The sequence below is a fragment of the Coloeus monedula genome (genome assembly GCF_965178545.1).
Source record: "Coloeus monedula genome assembly, chromosome: 2".
In the NCBI taxonomy this organism is placed as follows: domain Eukaryota; kingdom Metazoa; phylum Chordata; class Aves; order Passeriformes; family Corvidae; genus Coloeus; species Coloeus monedula.
Genome location: NC_138782.1, coordinates 50,606,614 through 50,629,089, shown reverse-complemented (window position 1 = coordinate 50,629,089; position 22,476 = coordinate 50,606,614).

Below are 22,476 nucleotides of genomic sequence, written 5' to 3'. Positions count from 1 at the left end.
CATCAACAGACTACAAAAGCTGTGCTGCTTCTGCAGCCTTCCAGCCCATACACAAGGTACCTCCCCTCAAAGGAGTAACTTTCAACATTGTGAGCAGTTGCAGAAGACTGATTTTACATCTTCTTCCTCCAGCAGGTGATCAGATCCTCAGACTCCTCGCAAGTTTTTCGTTTGTGTGACCTTCCTTTCTTTCTTGGCTGCACAGCCTGGGCTGACTTCCCAGCACCAGTCCCAGCCAGCTCTTTTTAAGCCCTTACCAGGGCAGTCAAGAATCTCCAAGGTGACTGGCCCACCGAAAGCTTTAGCATGTCTGAAGGAGTCAAGGGAAGAAATACTCTCCAATTCACAGAGAAAGGCCAAGAATCAGAAAGCTCCCTAGTAAATTTATTTTTTTTCCTGTCCACATTCATTCACTGCAGGCAACATTGGATTTTTTATGCCTCCCTTTCCCAAATCACTTAGCACTAGTGGGTATACAGCCTTCCACATGCTGTTTCACTTTTCCCTGTATTGTGGCAGAAATATTAGAGCATCAAGACATTTTTTAACTCTATCACTTAACAAGCAAGGTAAAAATTTCTTCAGACAGAAATTCCTGAATTCTGAGCTGCACTTTAGGTGTTCATTTCTTCTGTTGCATAGTCTCTCTCTAGAGACTAAAAACACTAGAATAAAGCAGAATTATTCAAAGGAACAGTAAAATTAAAATACACTGGAAGGGGAGGTAGTAGGGGTCTGCATCCTCCCACGGGTGAAAGCTAAGCCCCTTGACTGACAAACTTTGCAGTAGTGTGCCTCGGGTACTCTACATAAGCACAGTATGTATTAATTGAATAGATCATAGTTCACTTCACGTCCAAGATGAATTTAAAAAACAAATAAAGAATAACTAACTTTTGCAAAATGAGCAGTTTTTAGAAAATGGCAGGTACATTTTACTTTGGGTCAGCTTTAATTTCTGAACAAGCCAGGACACAACACATGTTAACAACTGCCACGCTTTATACAGATAAACACCACTGTGTGAGACAGTGCAGCAGCCCCCATAATACTCAGACAGAAATTAAAATGTCAATTAAACTGACCTCATTTATTTTCACATTTCCTGACTAAACCTGCCTATTCCTTTCTCTACAAAATTTCCAAATAAGTTGTAAATTTCAATTATTCCAAGAGGTATTTCAGACCAAGAAAGTTTATTAAATTTATATTAGGCCATAAACACAATTGGAGGTACTAAAAAAAAAGAAAAAAACAAGCAAAACCTGCAAATACCTCCTCTGTGTTCTAAGCAACAAATGAAACATCTCCTAAATTTATCTTTAAAGATCACCCATAAATTGAAAGTACCACCTTAAAATTACTTCTATGAGCATTCAACTTCAACATAATTTCAAACAAACCCATACAACCACCTTTGAAGACAATTCTAGATGTTGGCCATAGTTTTAGTTGGAGGCTTAGATTTCAATCAATACTTTTCAAGTTTTCCCATGAATATCTGAAAGCAGCATGTTTATTATTTCAAAGGAAACTAATCCAATAACATAAAAGCATAAACTTAAAAAAAACACTCGTCTTCTCAATTTAGTGTATTTTATTTCTCAAAAATTCTGCTCACCATTTCTATTCATGTGTATATATTTTAAAGGAAATATGCAGTTTGAAAGCTTTTCAAGAAAAAACACTGGAAATTAAGAGCAAGGCACACTAACAGTTCAAGATGCGTACATGCAAAGATTACCATATGGTGATGTAACCTTTTCTTATGCTTTCAGTAGAATAAACAAAAGGAGTCTACCATAGTCAAGAAGGAAAAAAAGTGGTACTCAGGTCAAGTAAAAATATTTTTTAGAAAAAAAGCCTTCAAAACAAAACACGAGAGACCTTTATGAGTAGGGAAATGCTGAGGAAAAATCTCCAGCTCTTTTCTAATGTGTATTAACAAGTGATACCACATATGTGAGGACAGTTTCATCTAGTCCTAAGGAGAGCAGCATACATAAATTGGAGAGAAGTATCTCACTAAGTTTACAATATTGCACCTGTGAATTATGGTTTTAAACTAGCGCTTTTTAAAGGGATATATGAAAGCTTGAGTGCTTTCATAGCATTTCACAACGTTTAAGAAATTCATATATTGATGAAGCATAGTTATGCAAACCATCATACAAAATAAATAAACTAGGTACTTCACAGCACACAAAAAGGTGACAAATTCTCATGTCATAGACAAAAGCTTTGGTAGGAAAACAAAAACCCACATTTTGCATTACGTAGGTATTTCAGGGGAAGAGAAACGAGCAGCGTACATGAAATGATCTCTTTATGGAAATCGCTATTACAGGTGTCAGTACTGCAACAAAAACCCACAAGCCTGTTAGTGAGAATCATCACAGAGGTGGAAACTTTTAAGTTATACTTTCAAAACCAACTCTTTGTTCATTTGTAAGCAGATATTTGATGACCTTCATAGAGATAAGCTTGACCTAGCAACAAAATTTCAGTTTAGAAAACTGTATCATGCCTGCAGATTAAATGAATCCTCAAATATCTTAAACTGGCATATGTGAGAGGTCTGCATGTCCTGTGTGTAGCCTCAGAGACTGCTATGCTTCAGGAGCAAGTGAGATCATCCTTGTAGATTTTAAAGGTTCAGCTATATCAGAAAGCTTTGTGCTTTCAACCATTCCCGCAACAGCAGCATTCCTCCTGCATGCTACCATTTCATCTCCTTGACATACATGGGTATTACTAGACTAGCATAATTATGATTGTAGTGTAATTTAGTCCAGTTTGGAAACCAGAATGAGGTAATACTATGGTTCCATATCTATGTCATATTTCATAGAAAACTCTTATTGCAATGATAACAGTATCAGTAATTTCACAAATGCATATCAGAATGGATTATTGAAACATAACATTTAACAGTATTTGTTGATACACCTTCTTCAGAGTAAGTATAATGCTCACATTACATATTATTTCCTACTCTCTCCAACCCAAAATGGGTTCTGCTAATAATAAAAGCATACATTGCTTAAACCAGCTATGCAAGACGAAAGAATTTAAGCCAATAAATCTTTAGCTCACCTGGTGCAGGTTTTCACTTTTCCAAATGGTAATTATTTTTAAAGAATTTGAAGAAATGGGAGAATTAAAGAGAAAAGGCCCATGACAGAAAATTCAAACCATGTTAAAGGGGAGCGTCTTCAAAAAATTGAATTTTTTTATTCAGGCTGCCCTAGTACTGGTACTATAGTCCTAAGCTCAAAATAAACCGAACTTTAATCTAGGTATTCTTGCCTTTCAGCCCATCATGCTTTCAGAGTTCAAAATCGCAAAGTAAAAATATGATTTTAGAAAAGATAAACACTTTGCTCAGACTGAGTAAAATTGATGCTAAGGATGAAAACACAACAAACAGACAGCAAACACCACAACATTCTATTTCATGTTTTACGTGAATGCTGCAAACCTGAAAGATGTAAGCAGTTGAAACTGCACTAACAATGCTTATATACCTGCATAGTAACAGCTACTAGCTTGTCCTCTTACTGTTTTTTATATGAATATCAAGAAAAAAAACTTAAGTCCAACATACTAAACTTAATTGGACCCTGTGATAGAGGTGAATTAATTCATTTCTTTTGGCTCTTATAGTGTAAGAATTCAGTGCACATTTCCCTCAAGCATCTTTCTGGGAAAGGACTGGGCACAACATTTGTATCAATTCCAGCGTCATTCATCTCTATTAAGCATCTGATGATCAAAATGATATTCAACTTATTTCTTACAGATCTACACTGGCAGCCCATAAAAGGCTATTCAGTATCCAAAGTGACAAATTGGGATCATTATGAGCTTTGTATGATTATTTTATGACTCTCACACCATGGATTAGCATCTCTATTTGGCTGTTATCTCTGTAGCATACTAAACATGACATGCAATTGCAGGCATCTTCAGCTAAATGCAAATCAAATCCAGGAGTTCAGAAGAGGCACATCAGCAGCTACAACTTCTAGTTTGACAGTAGGCAATACAAGACAAGATCCTGCAAAAATCTGAGGGTATAAACAAAACGGTATGTTTATAGCACCTAAAGAGTAGTTTTGGCAAGTCCAGAGTTCTTCTAGAAGAGAACAAAAATCAGGTGAAGATGAGGAAAAACACGGCAGACAGTTAGAGGTTTTAGTCAAATGCTTTCTTCATTAGTCGATTCCCACTACAGAAGCCAACAGAGACTTCAAATGGATGAGTGAAGGTTTCCAGCTCCTCAGTCTTCTCTCAGGAAGAAGAGACAAGTGTCTTCTCCCTCCTGTTACCTCAGTGAAATGCTAAGTGTTTTGCAGTCATGCAAAATCATGCATCTCTAAGAAGCAATGAAGCTACAGTGAAGTCTTACAAAAGCAGCTTATAACCCCAAAACTGAACTTAAACTTGAAGGCTCTTTAAGTTTATATTTCAACTCTTTGTTTCACTCATGAAAGTTTCCACTTGTTGCTTAAAATAGCAGACGGAACATTTTTGTTTACTTCCACCCAAGAACAAAATTCCCTGAGATATCAAGGCAATGAAGAATATATGTACATGAGAGAGTGGAACAGCTTCTGGGGCCAAATTAGTCAAGTACTTTGTATATAAAATTAAGTATACCAGGAAGAGCTTTCTGATGTTAATTTTTTGCCTAGTGATAGAAAGTTATTATTGAATGCAAGTTTGATGTTCTTGCAAACATTTACATAAAAAGAATAAGAAAGTTATCTAAGAAATGCAATTACTGTACCTATACTAACCTCTAAGTACGCATATATGCCCAGATAACTCAGCCTTGACTCATTCATCATTTTAAATGTAATTATATAGGACTCAGCAAATAGAGCTCTTTTCTTCCTACTCCCACTTGCTCATCACTTCAAGTTATCATCTGGTCCTATGAGCAAAAAAACTTCTCACATAACTATACATGATGACAAGAATTTAGAACTTCTAAAGACATATTACATCTATGTACAAGTAATTAAAACTGAAGAGCAGCTATCATTTATGGACGGTCCTGCCAGACTCCTGCAATATGAAGAAGTAGGGGTGACAGAACTGCGCTTATACACATATTTACATATTTAGTCATTACTCCTAAAAGAAGGTGCCGCTAAACACTCCCAAGAGTATAACCTCTACCACAACTACACATGAAGGGGCTTGCACTGTTGGTTTGGGGGTTTTTTTATATTTTTTGCTGTGAATTTTGTCAACAAATAATTTGCTTTATGTCTTGGCGTGACTCAACTTTTAATCCTTTCACACAGCTTTTTATATAAACACACAAGAAACTCAGAAGTATAAATTTTTTTGTTTTTTAAATGAAACTGTAAAGCCAACAGATTCAATTTTGCAATTGATTGGTTTCAACCCAAATTACTGTTGTTCCAGACTTTTTTAATGGCAAAACAGAGACCACACTGAATCATCATCTGTCAAGAAAATATGTTACACTCAACCAGCAGTGAAAAGGCACGTAAATGCCATGTAAATACCTTGAGGTAACTTATATCTGAAAGAAAAGCCCATGCACAGAGTTTACAATTATCACTCAGGCCAAACAGTGTCCTCAGAGGCAGCACAGAATTGAACCCATGGGTTCAAGGGTACATTTCTGACTTCCCAAGGACACAGTTGAGACCTTACCTTTCCCTTGGCAGGGCTTTTCTCCAAAGGCTTTGAATGATGAATAGGAACAACATAAACACAGACACTGTCAGTCCCAGCTGCGTTCCTGTCTTTGCTTCACAGGCAGCCCAGCAAGTCCTGAGGTAGCACCAGGACTCCTGCATTTTATAGCTTTCGGGCAAAGCAGTGGTTACTTGAAAAGCTCAAGACAAAGCATAGCTTTTGGAAGGCTGCTCAGTGGTCAGTGTAGTGATAGCAGGGGATGCAGCTACAGGGCAGCCATCTCCCAGGTCACTCACGTGCAACTCTCCCCTTCATGAGACATAGGCACTGGACCTTCCTGTTGAAGCTCTACCATGTGATATGAAATACATGGAGAAAGAAAACACCTGTCTTACAATTAAGACAGAAAGAGAGATGCTTGCTAAGAAACAAAGAGGGATGCAACAGCAAGGCTGCAGTTCTCGCTCAGGTATGTGCTAGCTAGTTACAAAAAGTATAACCATGATCTACAAGCACCGCAAACCAGAAAAGTTGTGTGTTTGAGGAAGTCTTCAGGAAAAGGAGAACTATTCAAGAGCCCTTAGAACAAGACACCTGATGCTACCTTGTATGGCAAATGAATGATCTATCCCAAGCTAATGATTCCCCCTTCTTATCCAGTGATGCGTTTTATTGATGTGCAGGCATTGAGCTAGACTGCTTCTAGGCATTCCTGGTCCAAAGTCGTCTTCTGAGAATACATTCAACTCATAACTTGATCTGCGAAGATGTCCCACTCAGCCCTTGTGCTACTAAGCAAATCTACCCAATCTAAAGAAATCTTTTAACTTTACTCTCTGAGAAAGCAGAACAACTATCTTTTCTGTTTCCTTTTATGTATTCAACCTGACTGCTTTCTACAGTTAAGAGTAAACTCATAGCAGAAACTCTTCCATTTACCCCAAAAGGGGATTAGGACTTCTTGGAAACATTTTAAAAATAAACAGTTTCCTTACTATGTTTAAACAATGGTTATTTAAGCCATGAAGTCAAAATGACTCAGAGGAATTGTACTTGTCATTGTACAATTTTCAGCATGATCTACAATGTGACCAGGCAGCAATGACCTGTATTAATCACAGGCCAAAGTATAATTAAGGTAAAATTAATGTACTATGACGGTATGGCAAATGCTGTCCACGTTCTCACCCCTTCTGCTGGCTTGTCAGACTACTGTGCTTCTGGTGGAGAAGTGGTCTGCAACTCGTTTAGCACAGAGCAGACTCAAACAGATTAAGAAAAAAAGGGGGAATCATTTGTGTGAGCATACAGAGGAATTCGTTACATACGGATTGTGGCAAAAGCAATAGGGCAGAAGAGCACTGCTAAATCTACCCAATTCCCTGTACAAGAGTTCCCAAATCCACCTACTCACTCTTTTTACTCCAACACACACAAACTCTCCTGTCTCATGCTTATGGTTCTGCTTGCAGTTCATGTTAATGGTGAAACACACCTGCTATACTGACACATTGTACTGGCCAAAGGGTTTTTCAGCAACCCAGTTTGTGGAAATACTTGACTACTACAGCCTTATAGTTCAGCGAGAAATATACAGCAGCCTCAGAAATAACAAACAGTTTCAAGAAAGAAAGCTGTAACAGGTGGCTAGGAAACTGGAAACACACTTCCAAACTACTTCCTCAAGCTAAACACCCAGAAAAAAACCACAAACATTTGACCCACATCAGGGTCAATGTTTCATGGGATTAGCTGTCACAGATTTATAGCAAATTTTTGGGAGAAGGGGAGTTTTTTATTGAAATAGATTACCAGCTCCATTTTTCAGGGGACAAAAAAATGAAATACTTGATGACTCAGTAGTAACCATCAGTTTACAAACTCGCAAGCACTTTGGGATACAGCTAGTCATGTTAAGATTAAATACAAAGACTTTTGGGAGCCAAATCTTAACATTTCTCCCTCACTGATAAGTGTCTGTGCAAATGCTTATCCATGTCCAAGTCAGGGATACATGCTAGGGAACTATTTCACCATCATTTCCCATTATCTTATGCCTGCCATTGCCTCCAGGTTCCCATACCTCACTATCAGACAACTTGCACTGTCTCGTGGAAACCAAAATATCTATCTAGATTTTCAAGGCATAATGGCAATGCCAAAGTTTGAAAGCACTGCACTTCAGATCTACGAATGATAGAAATTTAAACTTCCCCAGTTCCTCATTGACTAGAGTAATTATAAACTTTAAACTCTCTTGGGTGGCCAGCCTGTCTCTGCAGTAAGATAACTGTCCTCATCTCCTTTCTCTTAATATTAACTAAACCTGGAGGATTAACAGGAACAGCAAAGGGGAAATCCCATAGCACTAACTCAGTAAAAATTAGACAGTATCACATCCATCTGCTGTCTAAGCTAGAGAGCTTAAAAGTTTTCTTTTCTATTAAGGTAGTAATATAGTTGTTGTGGAACTGCAGAGATTCATAGGTCATGCCTGAAAAATCAGGTAAGTTCCCTCGACTATAGCTATCTGAGTAATTTTTACTTTGTCCGAAGAGTAAACAAATTCCTCAAGCCAGAGTTATTTCTTTCACATTTCCTATTGAAGTTTTTATGTAATAAAGGCACTTTGTAGCATACAAAGTTTTGAGTATTTCAGCTCAACTCTCATTACAACAATTTCAAGGAACTCCTGAAATACAGGATTGGCAGCCAAAACTTCTAAGTATCAGCAGGGGAATTGACAATTCACTACTTAGACACTTACTTTTCCGGGATGGACTACAACACTAAGCTGACATTTTCAATGACTTTCATCTCAGATAGATCAACAAAAAACACAGAAGGAACCAAAAGTGTATAGCATCAAGGGTGTGCAAAAGGAAAACAAAACAGCTGGTACACAGGTCTGCTTACATAGTGCCTTTTTTTTCTCCCTCAAGAGGCCTAAAGAGCTTCAGCTGTAGTTATTTAAAACTCTCAGGGGTGGCAGAAGCTGAGTGCATATAGTTGGTATTCTCTAGATGATTTCAGAGCTGCAAATTGATATAAGTAAATGTGAGCTAACAGGGTGTGGCTAATTCATAACCACTCTGATGCTAGCCCACATTTCTTTACATTAAGCTCATTGAGATAAAATGTCACAATATACTTCTGTGGTTGTTTGCACACGACATTTGCAATTACAGAACTAAAAATAGCCTTTCAGTCAAACATACTGTGCGCATTCAATTTCATGTCATCTTTTGGTGACAGTACAACTCGTGACCATACATTCCTTATTTCAATCACCTTTTCTTTGCCCATATCTGAAATTTTTGTTTACTTTATATGACCATCAATTTAGGTAAAGTTCAGATAGCTAGCAAACACTCAATAACTATTTTGCTACATGTAGCTGAAAAAAACTTTAATATAGTCATTTATCCATTTTAAAGCATCCTGCATCAGATTTCTGCTGAAGCCATTTTCACATATTTATACAACATTCCAGTGGGCCTAACATTTCACTAAATCCAGATAGTAAGAATTTAGTAGAAAAGGAAAGCCTTGCTACTAAATAACGCAGTCAAATAACCTACTAATATCATTGAAACCCCAAGCAGTTTTCAACAGCTTACTGATAAGAGTCACCAGCTGCTCATCTTTTCGTTCAATGCATTACTCAGCTCTCAGTCAACTCTCTCCAAATATTGTTGAAAAGATAAAATGCCAAAACAACACAAATCCATCATTAATTCTACTACTAATACAGCAATACTATATCAAGGATCTTTCACACTTACAGGTTGATTCAGAATATGACTCTTACCGTCACATGTACAATACAAGTGGGATTCCTTCTGTAGAACCTCAACTCTTACTCCATGTGTGCCATTTCACTCAAGTTTCTCCAATAGTTCATGGTTTCTTCCGGATTTGAGATCTATTAACAAGCACAATCAAAACCAAAATTTCCTACCCAAGGCTATGAATAAAAAACCTCTATTCTTATGATTTTGTGCTTAACTACCTATTTAGAATATTTATTCCAGTTCCATGATTCTCACTAGTTTTAGTATATATGGATCACTGCATCAGAAACAAACTCACAAATAACATATAAACAAGAATATTTGGGAAAATTGCATACAGCTAACGAACAGAAGTAAAGAAAGACACAACTAGAAATTCAAAAGGGAAGTTATAATCCTCAAATAAAAGGTTCTGGTCTGGCTGTACTCTGAACTAGGATCAGAGGAAGAATATTGCTTAAGCTTATCTTCATATGAAAATAGCTACACATTATAGCTTTAATCTCATTTAAATTAATATAATTTAACAGCTGCAAATAGTTTGGGGTTATTTATTTCAATTATTTTTTCTTAAGTTGATTAGGACAGGCCTTGAACTATATTTTGCACACGTACACTCCAAGTACATCATTAGCTAAAACAAGACCAGCTGACCACACACTTCTAACATTCACATTTCTGTTTCAATTTAACTAAGAGACAGTAATATCTTCAGTAGAAAAAAATGGAAAACTCAAAATTGTAAAGAAACACACAAGTAAAACTGACCAGAAAAAACACTACACTTTTCCTTGTCTGAGCTTAAAAAAAAAAAAAAAAAAAGTAAAAGGGAAGTGAAATACAGGCTGAAGTGAAACCTCAGTTTGTTCAAATCCAAAACAAACAAAAAAAACCCCCAACCTTTAGTTTAACAGTGTTTGGTGTCACCCCACATTTTTAAGTAAGACAGAAACAGTTAGATGGTGTACACATACCACTACCAAAAGTAAGAACGCTCCTACGTTGCTTCCTCTTTATGTTGTACCTTTTAAGTTTAACCTTCTGCAGGAGGTAGTCAACCATGCCTAGTGAACCTTTCCTGCATTTATTTATTGCTCTTAATCATTAATAATCCAGGACACTTGGCATTAAAGACTGGGGGAGAGGTAGAGGGAGGGAAACAGGAGGGTAAAAGGGAATATCAGCACTACAGTTTTCTAGCAAACACATTCAGGCCCAAGCATAACCTATCATCTTAGTCATCAGACTTCTCAAATGCCCTAGAGAAGTGTTTCTTTTTAGTACTTCTGTCAAAAAACAGTATGGTAATTATCTTTCATTCCCTAAACTGACAACACTAACCTGCATCTGGCCATGAGTTAGGTGCAAGACTTTCCACGATCCATGCAAAAATTAAATTATTAATTTAACACTGCAGATTCAAGTCACTTACCAATGAGTCCACAAAGCCTTGCATTTGTTTACTCTCAGAGCAGCAGCAGCAACATTACCAATTGAAAAACCAAGTGAAAGGCCATCAAAAGTTATTTTTATGGTAGTAAACAATAAATATGTAATGGAAAATAACTGCTCAGGCTAAAAAGAAACACGACCGCAGCATCAAAAAACACAATCAATTAAAAAAAAAAAAAAAAATCTGCATATTCAAAGGACCAGTCTGGAAATCCAGGGCTTCAGTACGTCCAGCAATAAGATTCAGAAACACTCTCCTTAATGACATTGCAACACCCAATTCCAACTAGAATCAGAAAGCAGAATCAGAGTCACACAACCACAAAAGGCTGCAGCCCAAGTACTCTCAGTATTCTAGTATTCTTGTTACATAAATCAATATACAATGGAAATAAATAATTACCCATCCCATTATGTGAGCCATAGCAAGGAAAAGTTCCCATCTGATAAAATCAAAGGGTAACATTTTGGGGTTGTGTCTGTTTTGGTTTGGTTGGTTTTTTTTTGTTTTTTTGTTTTTTTGTTTTTTTGGGGGGGGGGGGGGAGAGGGGGATGTTTTTTGGTGAGGGTTGTTGTTTGTTGGGTTTTTTTAAAGGAACCTTTCCTCTCCTTACCTTCTATAAAAACAGTACGACAGCAAAATTTAAGAGAAGAAGAGGCAAGACTGTACAGCTGTTGTAAAAGGAATGCATTATTCCTAGAAACAAACCAATCCACCAAGCAACGACATATCAAGTGGAAAAGGTTGATCATATCTGACACAAAAAAGGATACTGATCACCTGGTATGACTGTACCAAGGAAAGTTTCCAACTGATGTAACAAGGATAAGACCTCCACATGCCAATACTTGCAGGTTGCTAGGTATTAGATATTTAGCTACATTAAAAAGTAATCAGTATGTTAAGATTGTTTCAGTTCCAATATTTTCTTCTGGGAAACAACATAACTGATCATATTTATCTTTTTATCATATTTGTCTATTTTCTTAGCTTGCAAATATGACAGCAAGTTAAAATTGTGTATATGTACTAAAACTGTGGGAAAGAAACTGGGCAAAAATGAGCTTTTTCATATACTATTTTTTTCCAAGTTAACTTGAGATCATACTTGTTTTTCTCCTGATTGTTGCTGTCAGCCTACAAGAGTCACATAATCATCTTTCTTCCATTTCAAGAATTTAAAAGTTTGATTTTACCATAACCATAATTCAAGAGCTGATCCTGGCAGATAACATCGGCAGCAGATTTCAGTGCCCTGAAGAGCTTCAGCACATAATGCTTCACAAAAGTTCTGCACTCCAAGTACCTATTTAGCGAACCACATTTCTGGATGTCAGACTCAACACACACTTACTTAAATGAGTGGCTGAGAGTTTTTTCGGGTTTTTTCCAACCTAATTCATTTTTTTCCAACCTTGTTCAAGGAAGTGTTTAATACAAATCGACAAAACTAAATCCATGCCTGCTTAGCACTCTGGAAAAAAGTGTCTCTCCAGAATCATGATTTTCATTTAACGTAACATTGTTAATTGGGGAGGAGGCAGGAGAGAAGACTAATATACACTAGTAAAAATCATGTTATCTGTTCAGCTTCAACATATCACAATGAATGCAGAAGTGAATACGACAAATGACATTTTTCTTCCCCAAACTGGATGGAAAGGTAAATAGCTTTAAAACTCTCTTTTCTGCAGCTTGTAAAAATGTGGTTTTAACAATGGATTGCTTAAGTGGTGCTAACAAGAAACACAGCTCATAAAATATGACCTTTAGAATCATAATCATGAAAATTAGATTGGAATGAATACATCAATGAACTTTCCACCAGGAAAACAAACATCCAATTTTTGGATGACTGGATATGAATCTAAAACTTAGATATCCAACACAAAAAACTCATCAGTTCCCAAAGAGTTTGGACATTAAAGAAAGCATCACAATAGTTCCATGTCCAAATTAACACAAATTTGTAACTTATTTCAAGTTCTATCCAGCTCAATATGGAAGTATTCAAACTAACATCACTGCAAAAGAAAATCTAAAATTTCCAGAGACATTGCAGCAGAAAATTATCACATCTTAGTCAGTATTTAAAGACTAACTGAAAGGTTTCTATATATTAAACTAACTTTTTTTTTTTCATTTTTAAATCTCCTACCATTTTTCACAGATGAACAAACCTACTGCTGTATTTATAAACCTTTTGTTGACCCTGGCTGGACACCAGGTGCTCACAAAGCTGTTTTATCACTCCCCTCCTCAACTGAACAGGGGAAAGAAAATACAGCAAAAGACTCAAGGGTCAAGATAAGGGCAGGGAGAGACCACGCACTGACTGACATCATGGGCAAAACAGAGTCCACTTTGGTAGTAAGCTGGAAAATTTTCCCTTTGAGAATTGGAGTAGGATAATGAGAATTAAACACATATCTTAAAGACAGCTTTTCCCTTGATTAGGGTCTGCACTCCGTTCATCACACATTGTCTCTAATGCACCTTCCTCCTCAGGGGCAAGAGCTCCTCACACTCTTCCCCTGTTCCAGCACGGGGTCCCTGCCACAGGAGACAGTCCTCTACCAATTTCACCAAACTGAGTCCTTCCCACAGACTGCACTTCTTCATTAACTGCTTCAACTGTCCCTTGCAAGGTCACAAGCAAACCTGATCCACGCTTTCGTGACAGAAAACCTGCTCCTCTCCATGGTCCCACAGATCCTGCCAGAAGCCTGCTCTAGCATGAGCTTCAGAGAGTCAGTCTCCTTCGAGCATCACCTGCTCTGGCATAGGTCTGCTGCATGGGCAGCAGGTGGATATCTGCTCCATCATGGCCCTCCATGAGCTGCAGGGACACAGCTGCTTCACCATGGGCTGCTGGGCAATCTCTGCTCTCCCCCTCCTTCTTCACTGCTCTTGGAACTACAGAGTTGCTGTCCTGCACAGTAACATTTTTCCTTCTTGAATGTGTTATCCCAGAAGTGCTACCACCATCACTGATGGGCTCAGCCTTGGCCATTAGCAGGACTATCTTAGAGCCACCTGGCACTGGCTTCATCTGACATATGAGCAATTTCTAGCAGCCTCACACAGAGCCTGCCCCTGCATCCCTCCCCCCTGCTACCAAAATCCAGCCACAAGGACCCAATAAAACTTTCTTCAATCTTGCTTGCACATTTTTGCCTCTTTAACATTCCCTTTGGCAAACAAACACAGCTTTCATTGAGCTGAGTGAGAATGAAAATTACTGACTCAGTAGTGAACAGTATAAACACCGTCTGCTGCTTCTGAAAAGTACAGTTCATCTTCACCTTCCATATACTTGCTTTCACAAAACAACTGAATTTTTTGAATGGAGATATGAAACAGGAAGAAAATTAACAGTCACCCATATATTTATTTCAAAGTCTTAGTAGGCATTATGCTTTTCCAGGGAAAGCTGCCTGTGTGACTGAAAATGAAAAACCTGACAATCCAAGGCACATACCCATGACTGTCTATCAACAGGAAAGTCAGACACTGCCTTCAGACTTGTTGATGTATGCCCGTATCATACTGCAGTTTAACACCAAGGAAAAGGAGAACCAATACATGTGCCTAACACATCACCACCAGCCAGTAGCTATTGAACTGCAGTTTCCAGAAATGAGAGCTACAAATTATTCTCATTGCTTTTCTATTTATACTAGTTCCCTCTGCATTGTATAGCAGTATTTTTAGCAACTATTTTCTACAGCACAATCCTTTACCCCTAGAGTTGTAGTTCTGTAAGTTTCTCTTTGACACATATTTGCTTCAATGTAGACCTTCCACCAATGTTTGCTCTAAAGCCATTCTTTGTTAGTTTTTTTTTCTACTGTATCCAGACACTAGAGATCAATTTCTTCTGTCTTCCAGAGAAAATCTCGTTTTTTCTTAAGAGAGAATTCTTTCCATCTCTTTCCACAGAAAATACAAGACAATTTTATACAAAGCAATGATCAGAAAAATAATAATAACACATTTGATATCCAAAAGTCTCCCCTGCAAGCCTCCAAACTAGATTTAAGTCTCTTTGAATTTACCTCAGCAGGTTAAAGCCCAAACCCAAGATAGGACTCCAAGCCTTCTTTTTTTCCAATCTCTCCTTAAGATATACTGCTAAACTGACTTTGATGCTGTCTGAGCTACTAGATGTTTTCTGCAATAGATATTTAGAACAATATTTACATAAGTAAATATTCCAGGGATCATTTGTCTTCCAAGAATCCTGGAAGTAAAAGACACTCAGCATTTCTTCACGGTTGTCTCTTGTAATGTTCCTTTAGCCTTTATTGCAGATTTTTCTTTAAGATTTCCCAGTTAACAAAGCCACAAAGCTAATAAAAGGAAGAACCAAGAGATACAACTTGAAGAGAAATTTATAACTTTGACTGCTTAAAAATGGTAACTTTGACATTATGCAGAGGGCTCTGAAGGGCTCTCCAAGGAGACGTGTTCTGACAGGACAAGGTTGCAGAGGTGTGGCCTTGCATGCAATTGCATTTTCAGTATTTATCTCCTCCCAATTACTACCTGCAAGGCAAACAGTCCAGACAGGGTAACCACAGATGGTCTGCTGGGTGGTGGGAGCACTGCATATAAAGAAACACTTTGATAATACACAGAAGAAGCAGCCTTGACATCCAGTGAAGCACCATTATGAAGCCACCCACTTCATGAGGTGAAGGAAGAATCCACAAAACAACCTGCTCTTCCCAGGAAACCACCATGTCCTTCCTAGGACATCTACCAAAGGCATTTCTCCCCTCAGCACCTAGGGTCACACTGTTCCGTTTTTTCTGGGTCTTTTCCTGTTCGCCCTTCTTTTCTCTGTCCTGTATGTACACAAGAATCACAGGCTCCCAGGAAACTCTGTTCAGACTTCCCTCTTACAAGCACTGCCCCTCCTTTGACTATCCCCTTCATTTCCCTAATTTACAGTTTTATCATTTGTACCCTTCACCTGTCCTCATACTTTCTTCTCACACAAGCTTTTTTCAATGCAATCAGCATCCTTAGAAGCATAGCTCCCCCTAAAGATTTATAAGCTTTCACTACTTCGAAATCTATCACAGGTAGTAACACTGATCATGGGCTTGCAGTGCAAGACCCTTCCCTTTTATTCCAGTATTCCTCAGGTATTTGGCACTTCCACACCCCTTATGCCTCCTGATTTTTGTGTGTGCATATATGCAACTTCCCCTGTCTGCCTGTTATCAAGACAGATGACAAGGTAAAATGCAAATAGCAATCCATTCTGACGAAAAAGATGCTTCAGCTGGTGAAAAAGCAGCGATAAAGCACCATCAAATTCTGACTTCATAAATTTGTGTTATTTGCTGTCCAGCTAATCCTGAAACCTGCTTAGGGTTTTCCCATACATGCACTGTCAGGGCTGAAGAGCCACCATCCTTTGAAAGAAGATGCAGCAGTTTATGTCGAAACATTATTATTCTCAGAGATAAAAATCTCCAGAGCATTCCATGGAATTATGTATTTTTTCTCCAAGGAGACACAGGGTGCTGTAATTATTTTGTTCAAAGCAACTATGCACCTTTGTACAGGAACTGGAGATGATTAATAAGAAGAGAATGCTGAAAATTTTCAAGTTCTGTTCTTTCATGACAGTTTTGAGTGTTTGCATTACTCCCCTTCTTTTTAAAAAGGAAGTTCCTTAATCCTTCAAATAGTTCTTACAATTGTGCTTATTACATATTGAGATTGAATTCTCCTACTAATTGTCTGCAGTGAAATTCGAAAGGATTTGTTGCTATAGCAATACTTCATGTTGATTCAGAAATTAATGATAAAAGAAGTGGCAATTAGCACTATTAATTTTTACTAGAGAAACATGGGAAATTGCTAAAAGGCTTCTGGCCAAAAAAAAAAAAAAAAAAAAAAAAAAAAGCAGTAAGATTTTGCATAGGTGACCAATATAGAGCATGCAGCTACAAAAGCAAGCATAATGGATATTTCATGCTTCAGTACATGCAGCATGAATATTGCTGCCTTAATACCTCGAGACAGACTCAGGCTCTCAGTTGTGTTTCAGGAATTCCCATAAGACCATAGGGATGTGTCTCCTTTCATACATAACAGCACCCTGTGGGACATTACATTAGTATCAGGAAGGGGAATCGAATACCTTTCTCTACAGATTTGACACTGCTCCTTGAGTGTTTTTCAGGGACCTTTCTTTGGCATTTTTAGTGATTGCAAGTATGTTGCTTCAAGATAATGACCTGCTTATTCTCATCCCTGATTAACAGCCATGAAGCAGGTAAGTGTTTTCCAGGTCACACGAAACCAAAAGAGGTAATAATTTTGTACACCAAGACTGCTATTATCTCACCAAATTATTTGGTTTTGTGGTAGTCCAGGACCTTCTACAAGGTATTTAAGGTTTTGGGGTTATTTTAAGACTTGACTTATTATTTCAATCCTATAAAGGATATAGTGTGGCTCTATGTGACTGTAGTGCAAGGCTGAAGGAAATGGAACACTTTGCTTCTTCAGTACGTATTTAGTGAGATTTTTGTAATGTATGATTTGACAGCCTTAATAATGTATTTCCCACTACTAGAAACCCACATAATTACTGAACTCGAATTTACTTATTTCATAATGAAATAATGGAGGCTTTTTATAAATCCTTGTGGATGATAGATAGCATGTCTATCATGACAGTTCAAAGCTGTCAGGTTTATTTCCTTTAGATGCTACAGTGGATACCTCAGACCTTCATGCAGGAATGTTGGGAAGCTTTCTTAAAACCCATTAATCCTAGATGCTGGAAGGGTCTTCTCTTGCTTATGAGAAGGACAGACAGGAGTAAGGAGGCTGCAAGACAATGTATGTTGTCACGACTTTATACACTTGACCTGAAAAGTTGTCCCGTCGTACTTCATGGAGCCTTAAAGGTCCAAGAAGAGCCCTCAGCATCTGGCTCCAGTACACCTAATGCTGTCAAGTAAGGTAGTGATGGACAAAATGTTACACACAAACACACCTAGAGCTCAGCACACAAATAATATTGTACAAAGCCCCTTGGCCAACCCCTAGCACCAAGATTAGATTGTTTTCTTTAATAGAAGTGATGTACACACAGAGACATGTCCTGGTAACTTCAAACATCTTTTTTTAATCCCTTCCTTCCAAATTTCTCAGTCATCTATGAACTTATTTATAAGAGGTAAACTTTTGACTTTTTGTATTATAAACCTTTGTATGTCATAATTACCCTTCTTCCAGTGAGAATGAAGGAGGACAGATTATCAACCAAATAAGGTGAGAGATTAACCTTACACATCATCACACAGCCTTCTTATCCAGAGAGGGAAATGAAAAATATAGAAATACAGAAATACATATCATTATAGAACACAAGTCCATCAACGTGTTGAATGTAACTGGACAATCCTGGAACCCCTCCAGTCATATTCACTACCCTCACAAGAACTGTCTACAAACTAGCAGAGCAGCCACAACATCCTGGAGAGCAAGACCAGGCCTAACACCCACAACAGAGAACAGCCACTTTATCAGATGTTTGGTGTGCATGGAACTCTAATACTGTGGCTAAAGTGCTATATTGCACTGGGCTAAATGAACAAAACTTTGAATTTGCTTGCAGGAAATTGTTTTAAATGAAACAGTTAGAGTAAACAAAAACCTATCTTTAGAAAGAAAGCACAGAAAACACAGAAGGAAAAGTAATGGCATTGACAAGTATCTGCATTTTCTAATCATGCCCAGGAAAACATTTTCTGATAATCCATACTGGAGCTGTATTATTAAGTATTTCTCTGTAACTATCTCCATCAAGATTAATTTAGAGAAATATGAAACAACCTCTAGCTCTCATTTCAGCAACCGATAATTTATCATTTGTAATATAACTGACATCTTTTGTTTTTCCAAATATTTTCCAACCGTAGAAAACACTTTGCCTTCAGTCTGTAAACATTTAATAAAGAAACTCACTTAAGCCTTCCCTCCTTTACACCAACAGATGCCTCCAGCATGAAACCACATACTTGGAATATGCAAGGGGGTTAACTGTACATCGTTGCCTATTTTACACACAGTAATTTCAACATTTTACATTCGGGAGAACGGCTTCTCTCTTTGCCCTCATGGAATCTCCTAGCCAGGCTTGCATGGACAAGGTTGTGTTCTGCTGGCACTCAACCAAGGCACAAGAAATAGAAAATGTTGCAGCCTGCTCTTAGCCTCTCTTAAAACAAAAATAAGACATAAACAACTCCTGAGCATGAAGTCTTAATCTAATCACGGCACACCAGGCTTATACTAAATTTATTTATAATGTTTTGCACCCCAACACCATCAAGAACATAGACTCGTACATGCTGCAACACTGTTGGGTGGACTGGGAGGCACAATTTGTGCTTCTAGAGGTGTAGGTGATGGGCACTCTCCCAGCACCTCTGACAGTTTCATGTGTACAGCAGCCATGCAGCTTAGCAGAACTGATATTCTTCAAAAGAAAAAAGACACAGAACAAAGTCACAAAGTAGCAACACTGTTGAAACAGACGACTTTTGGTATTACCAGGCTCTTTCTTTTCATTCCAAACTGACAGATCCATTTAAACATCTGTTACAAATTCACAAACTATGGTACTTAAACACAGATAAGGATACTGAGATAGCATTGCATATCTTCCCCCACATAATCTCTTATACATACTGCTCCTTATTTTAAAGCTTAATTATATATCTTCACTAAAGAGAATCTGCCATTACAGTAAGAGATAGCATAAATATTAGTAAACCTTTCATAATAAATCATATTTTGTACTGAACTAAGCAACCATGTAGTTTCATGCACTGAGCAGAGCTTTCGCTGCCTTCAAATATTGCACAGATACTTTTGTCTCATCCTCAGAACACCATCTCCTCTTAATGGCAAACAAGCCGTAATATGATAATGAACAATATTAATTAAGGTCATCCAGATCACTTCAAACATTTTCCTAGTGTCAAGCACCTTTTGCACCCCTTCCTTTTTGAGTCACATAACACTGCGTAAGCACAGTAATTGCTGGCACAAAGTACACAATTAGGCTGTCTGCTGCAATCAAGACTGAGGGAGAATGGAAGATATGAACATAAGAACCATAATGCTGTAGTATTCATGTGGAAGAAATTTCCACATTACTCATCACAAGATTTTCTTTAGCATTCCAGGATTTGACCCTGGAAACATTCATAGCATTAAGACTAAAATCCAAACACTAATTCAAGAAAGGGAGGTTAGTTAGTTTTAGAGCAGCTACTACAGCTTTAGAATGAAGCATGTAGTAAGTGTGACAATTTTTTAGACCAGCTTACAAATTCACCAAGACATTTTACTCCTTAGCACTAATATGTAGAACTGTAATTTAAGGCACCATTGAGCACTGTGTTTATGATGTTTCATATGGTCATGGTTGGTTTCCACCATGAAAACCTCTGAGATTGCTACTCTAAAATATACTAATAAGCTGTTGGATGCAGACTATATTACTATGAGAAAGATGAATTTCTTTTCAGTAACAGAAAGAAAAATGCACTGTACTTGACAATATACAGATATATGATATAAAGCACACAATCAGCTCCCTTCAGAAAGTTACCATTCATCTACTTGAAAATGAGATGAATTTACACCTCATGACAGCTTCTGTAATAAATTAGGTTAGGTTCTATTTCTTTTGAATTAAACGTAAAAGGATATTAAACTTAATTTCTGGTTTTGATGGCAAAGTGTATCAGGTAGAAGATGAGAACTTGCAACATGTTTTGATATAGCTGCCAGCAAATCAGAGGAATTTCATACTGGATTATCCCTGGAGAATCTCATTTCTTTGTTACTAAAATCCAACAAAACTGCTACATCTAAAACAGTCCAAGAGAATTGTTTTCAATGCTTCAGCTCAAGTCAACGGATTCTTGTTCCCTCTTGCTGGAGTTACCCTGTTAACATGCGCATGACACTGAAATAAAAGCACATTATTTTGAATGAGATTCAGCACTGGAAAATATAGTCTTCACATTGCTCCATAGGACACAATAATGTACACATAAAAGCTTCTGGTAGTGGCAGAGCTATTTAAAAAAAAACCAACCCAACGTGGGGGTTTTTTTGTTTCTTTTTTTTGTTTGTTTTTTGTTGTTGTTGTTTTTTTTTTTTTTTTTTTTTTTAAGAGAGCACAAAACACACAACATCAGAAAACCCTACAATACTTCTTCCACGCCATGGAAAATTGCTACTGTATGAGCAACCTGCTTGCTTCCAAGCTGAGGTACGTTTCTGAAAGCCACCAAACCAGGCTTCCATTCCGGAAAAAGCAGTGCTCCCTACTGCAGTCTTGGTCCAAGACAAGTAAGCAAACCAAACAATGCCAGATTAAATAGAGGCAGACAAAATAAAATCAATATATCATTCACTAACTTTGAGGTGTATAGGCAGGTAAACAAACAAACAAACAAAAAGTATGAATAATTCAGTCATTGTGGGATGCAAACACAGGAAAATAAATCCCTTGGACAAAAATATCCTCAGGACAGATCCCGGCTTTGGCTTGCTGTTTTTAAAGTTTCTCGACCTGTGTCAGCAATATTGAAGTTATAGTACTTCTGACTGCGACTACTTCTATATATGGTCAGCACAGATATTAGCTGGGATTTGCGTTTTTCCAAAGTAATCCCAGGCAATCAGAAGCCAGTTAATCAGTAAGAAAACCCACACGAGCTGATCCACAGCCCTGCACACGAGTCCATTTGGGTTTCTCTGCCCCGAGACTTAAACAGCGAAGGGAATATGGCTAGTACTGGTTTTAAGTAAACACTTGGGCTCTGCTTCAGACACTCCTGTGGGTGCGCTGGCAGCGCACACCCTACCCACCGATGCCTTCCCAAACTCCAGCTGCACGACAGCCCGCGCTCCGGTGCGCAGTCCCGAAGAACCTCGTTTGATCAGAACGGAGCAGACACCGCGCACAGCCGCGGGGACTACAACCACCTGCCCGGGGGGAGGCCGCGCACCGCCGCGCACTCCTCACTGCCCCAGCGGGACCAGCCCGGCAGCGGGCGGCACGTCGAGCCCTGCTCCGGGGCGAGCCGCCACAGGACGGGACGCCGCACCATGCAGCCGCGATCCCCGACCCCACTGCCCCAGCGGCGCACGGCCGGCACCGCGCCGCGCTGCTCGAGGGGCGCGGCAGCCCTCGGGAGCGGCCGCTCCTCCGAGTGCCCCCGGGAGTGGGGCAGCCCCGCCGCGGTACGCGGAGCCCTCCGGCGGCCACCGCCGCTGCCACAGCCTCAGCCCCCCGCCCCGGGCGGACAGAGGGTTCTGCGGCTCCTCGACCGCTTCGAAGCGGGGACCGTTCGCACAACTTTCCCCGCGGCGAGCTCTGCTGCGCTGCCGGCCCGGGCGGCGCCGCACGCCACTCCCCACCGCTGACACCCGCACACACAAGAGAGGACAAACAAACAAAAGCCCCTCAGACCCGCCCGAACCGGCGTTTTTCCT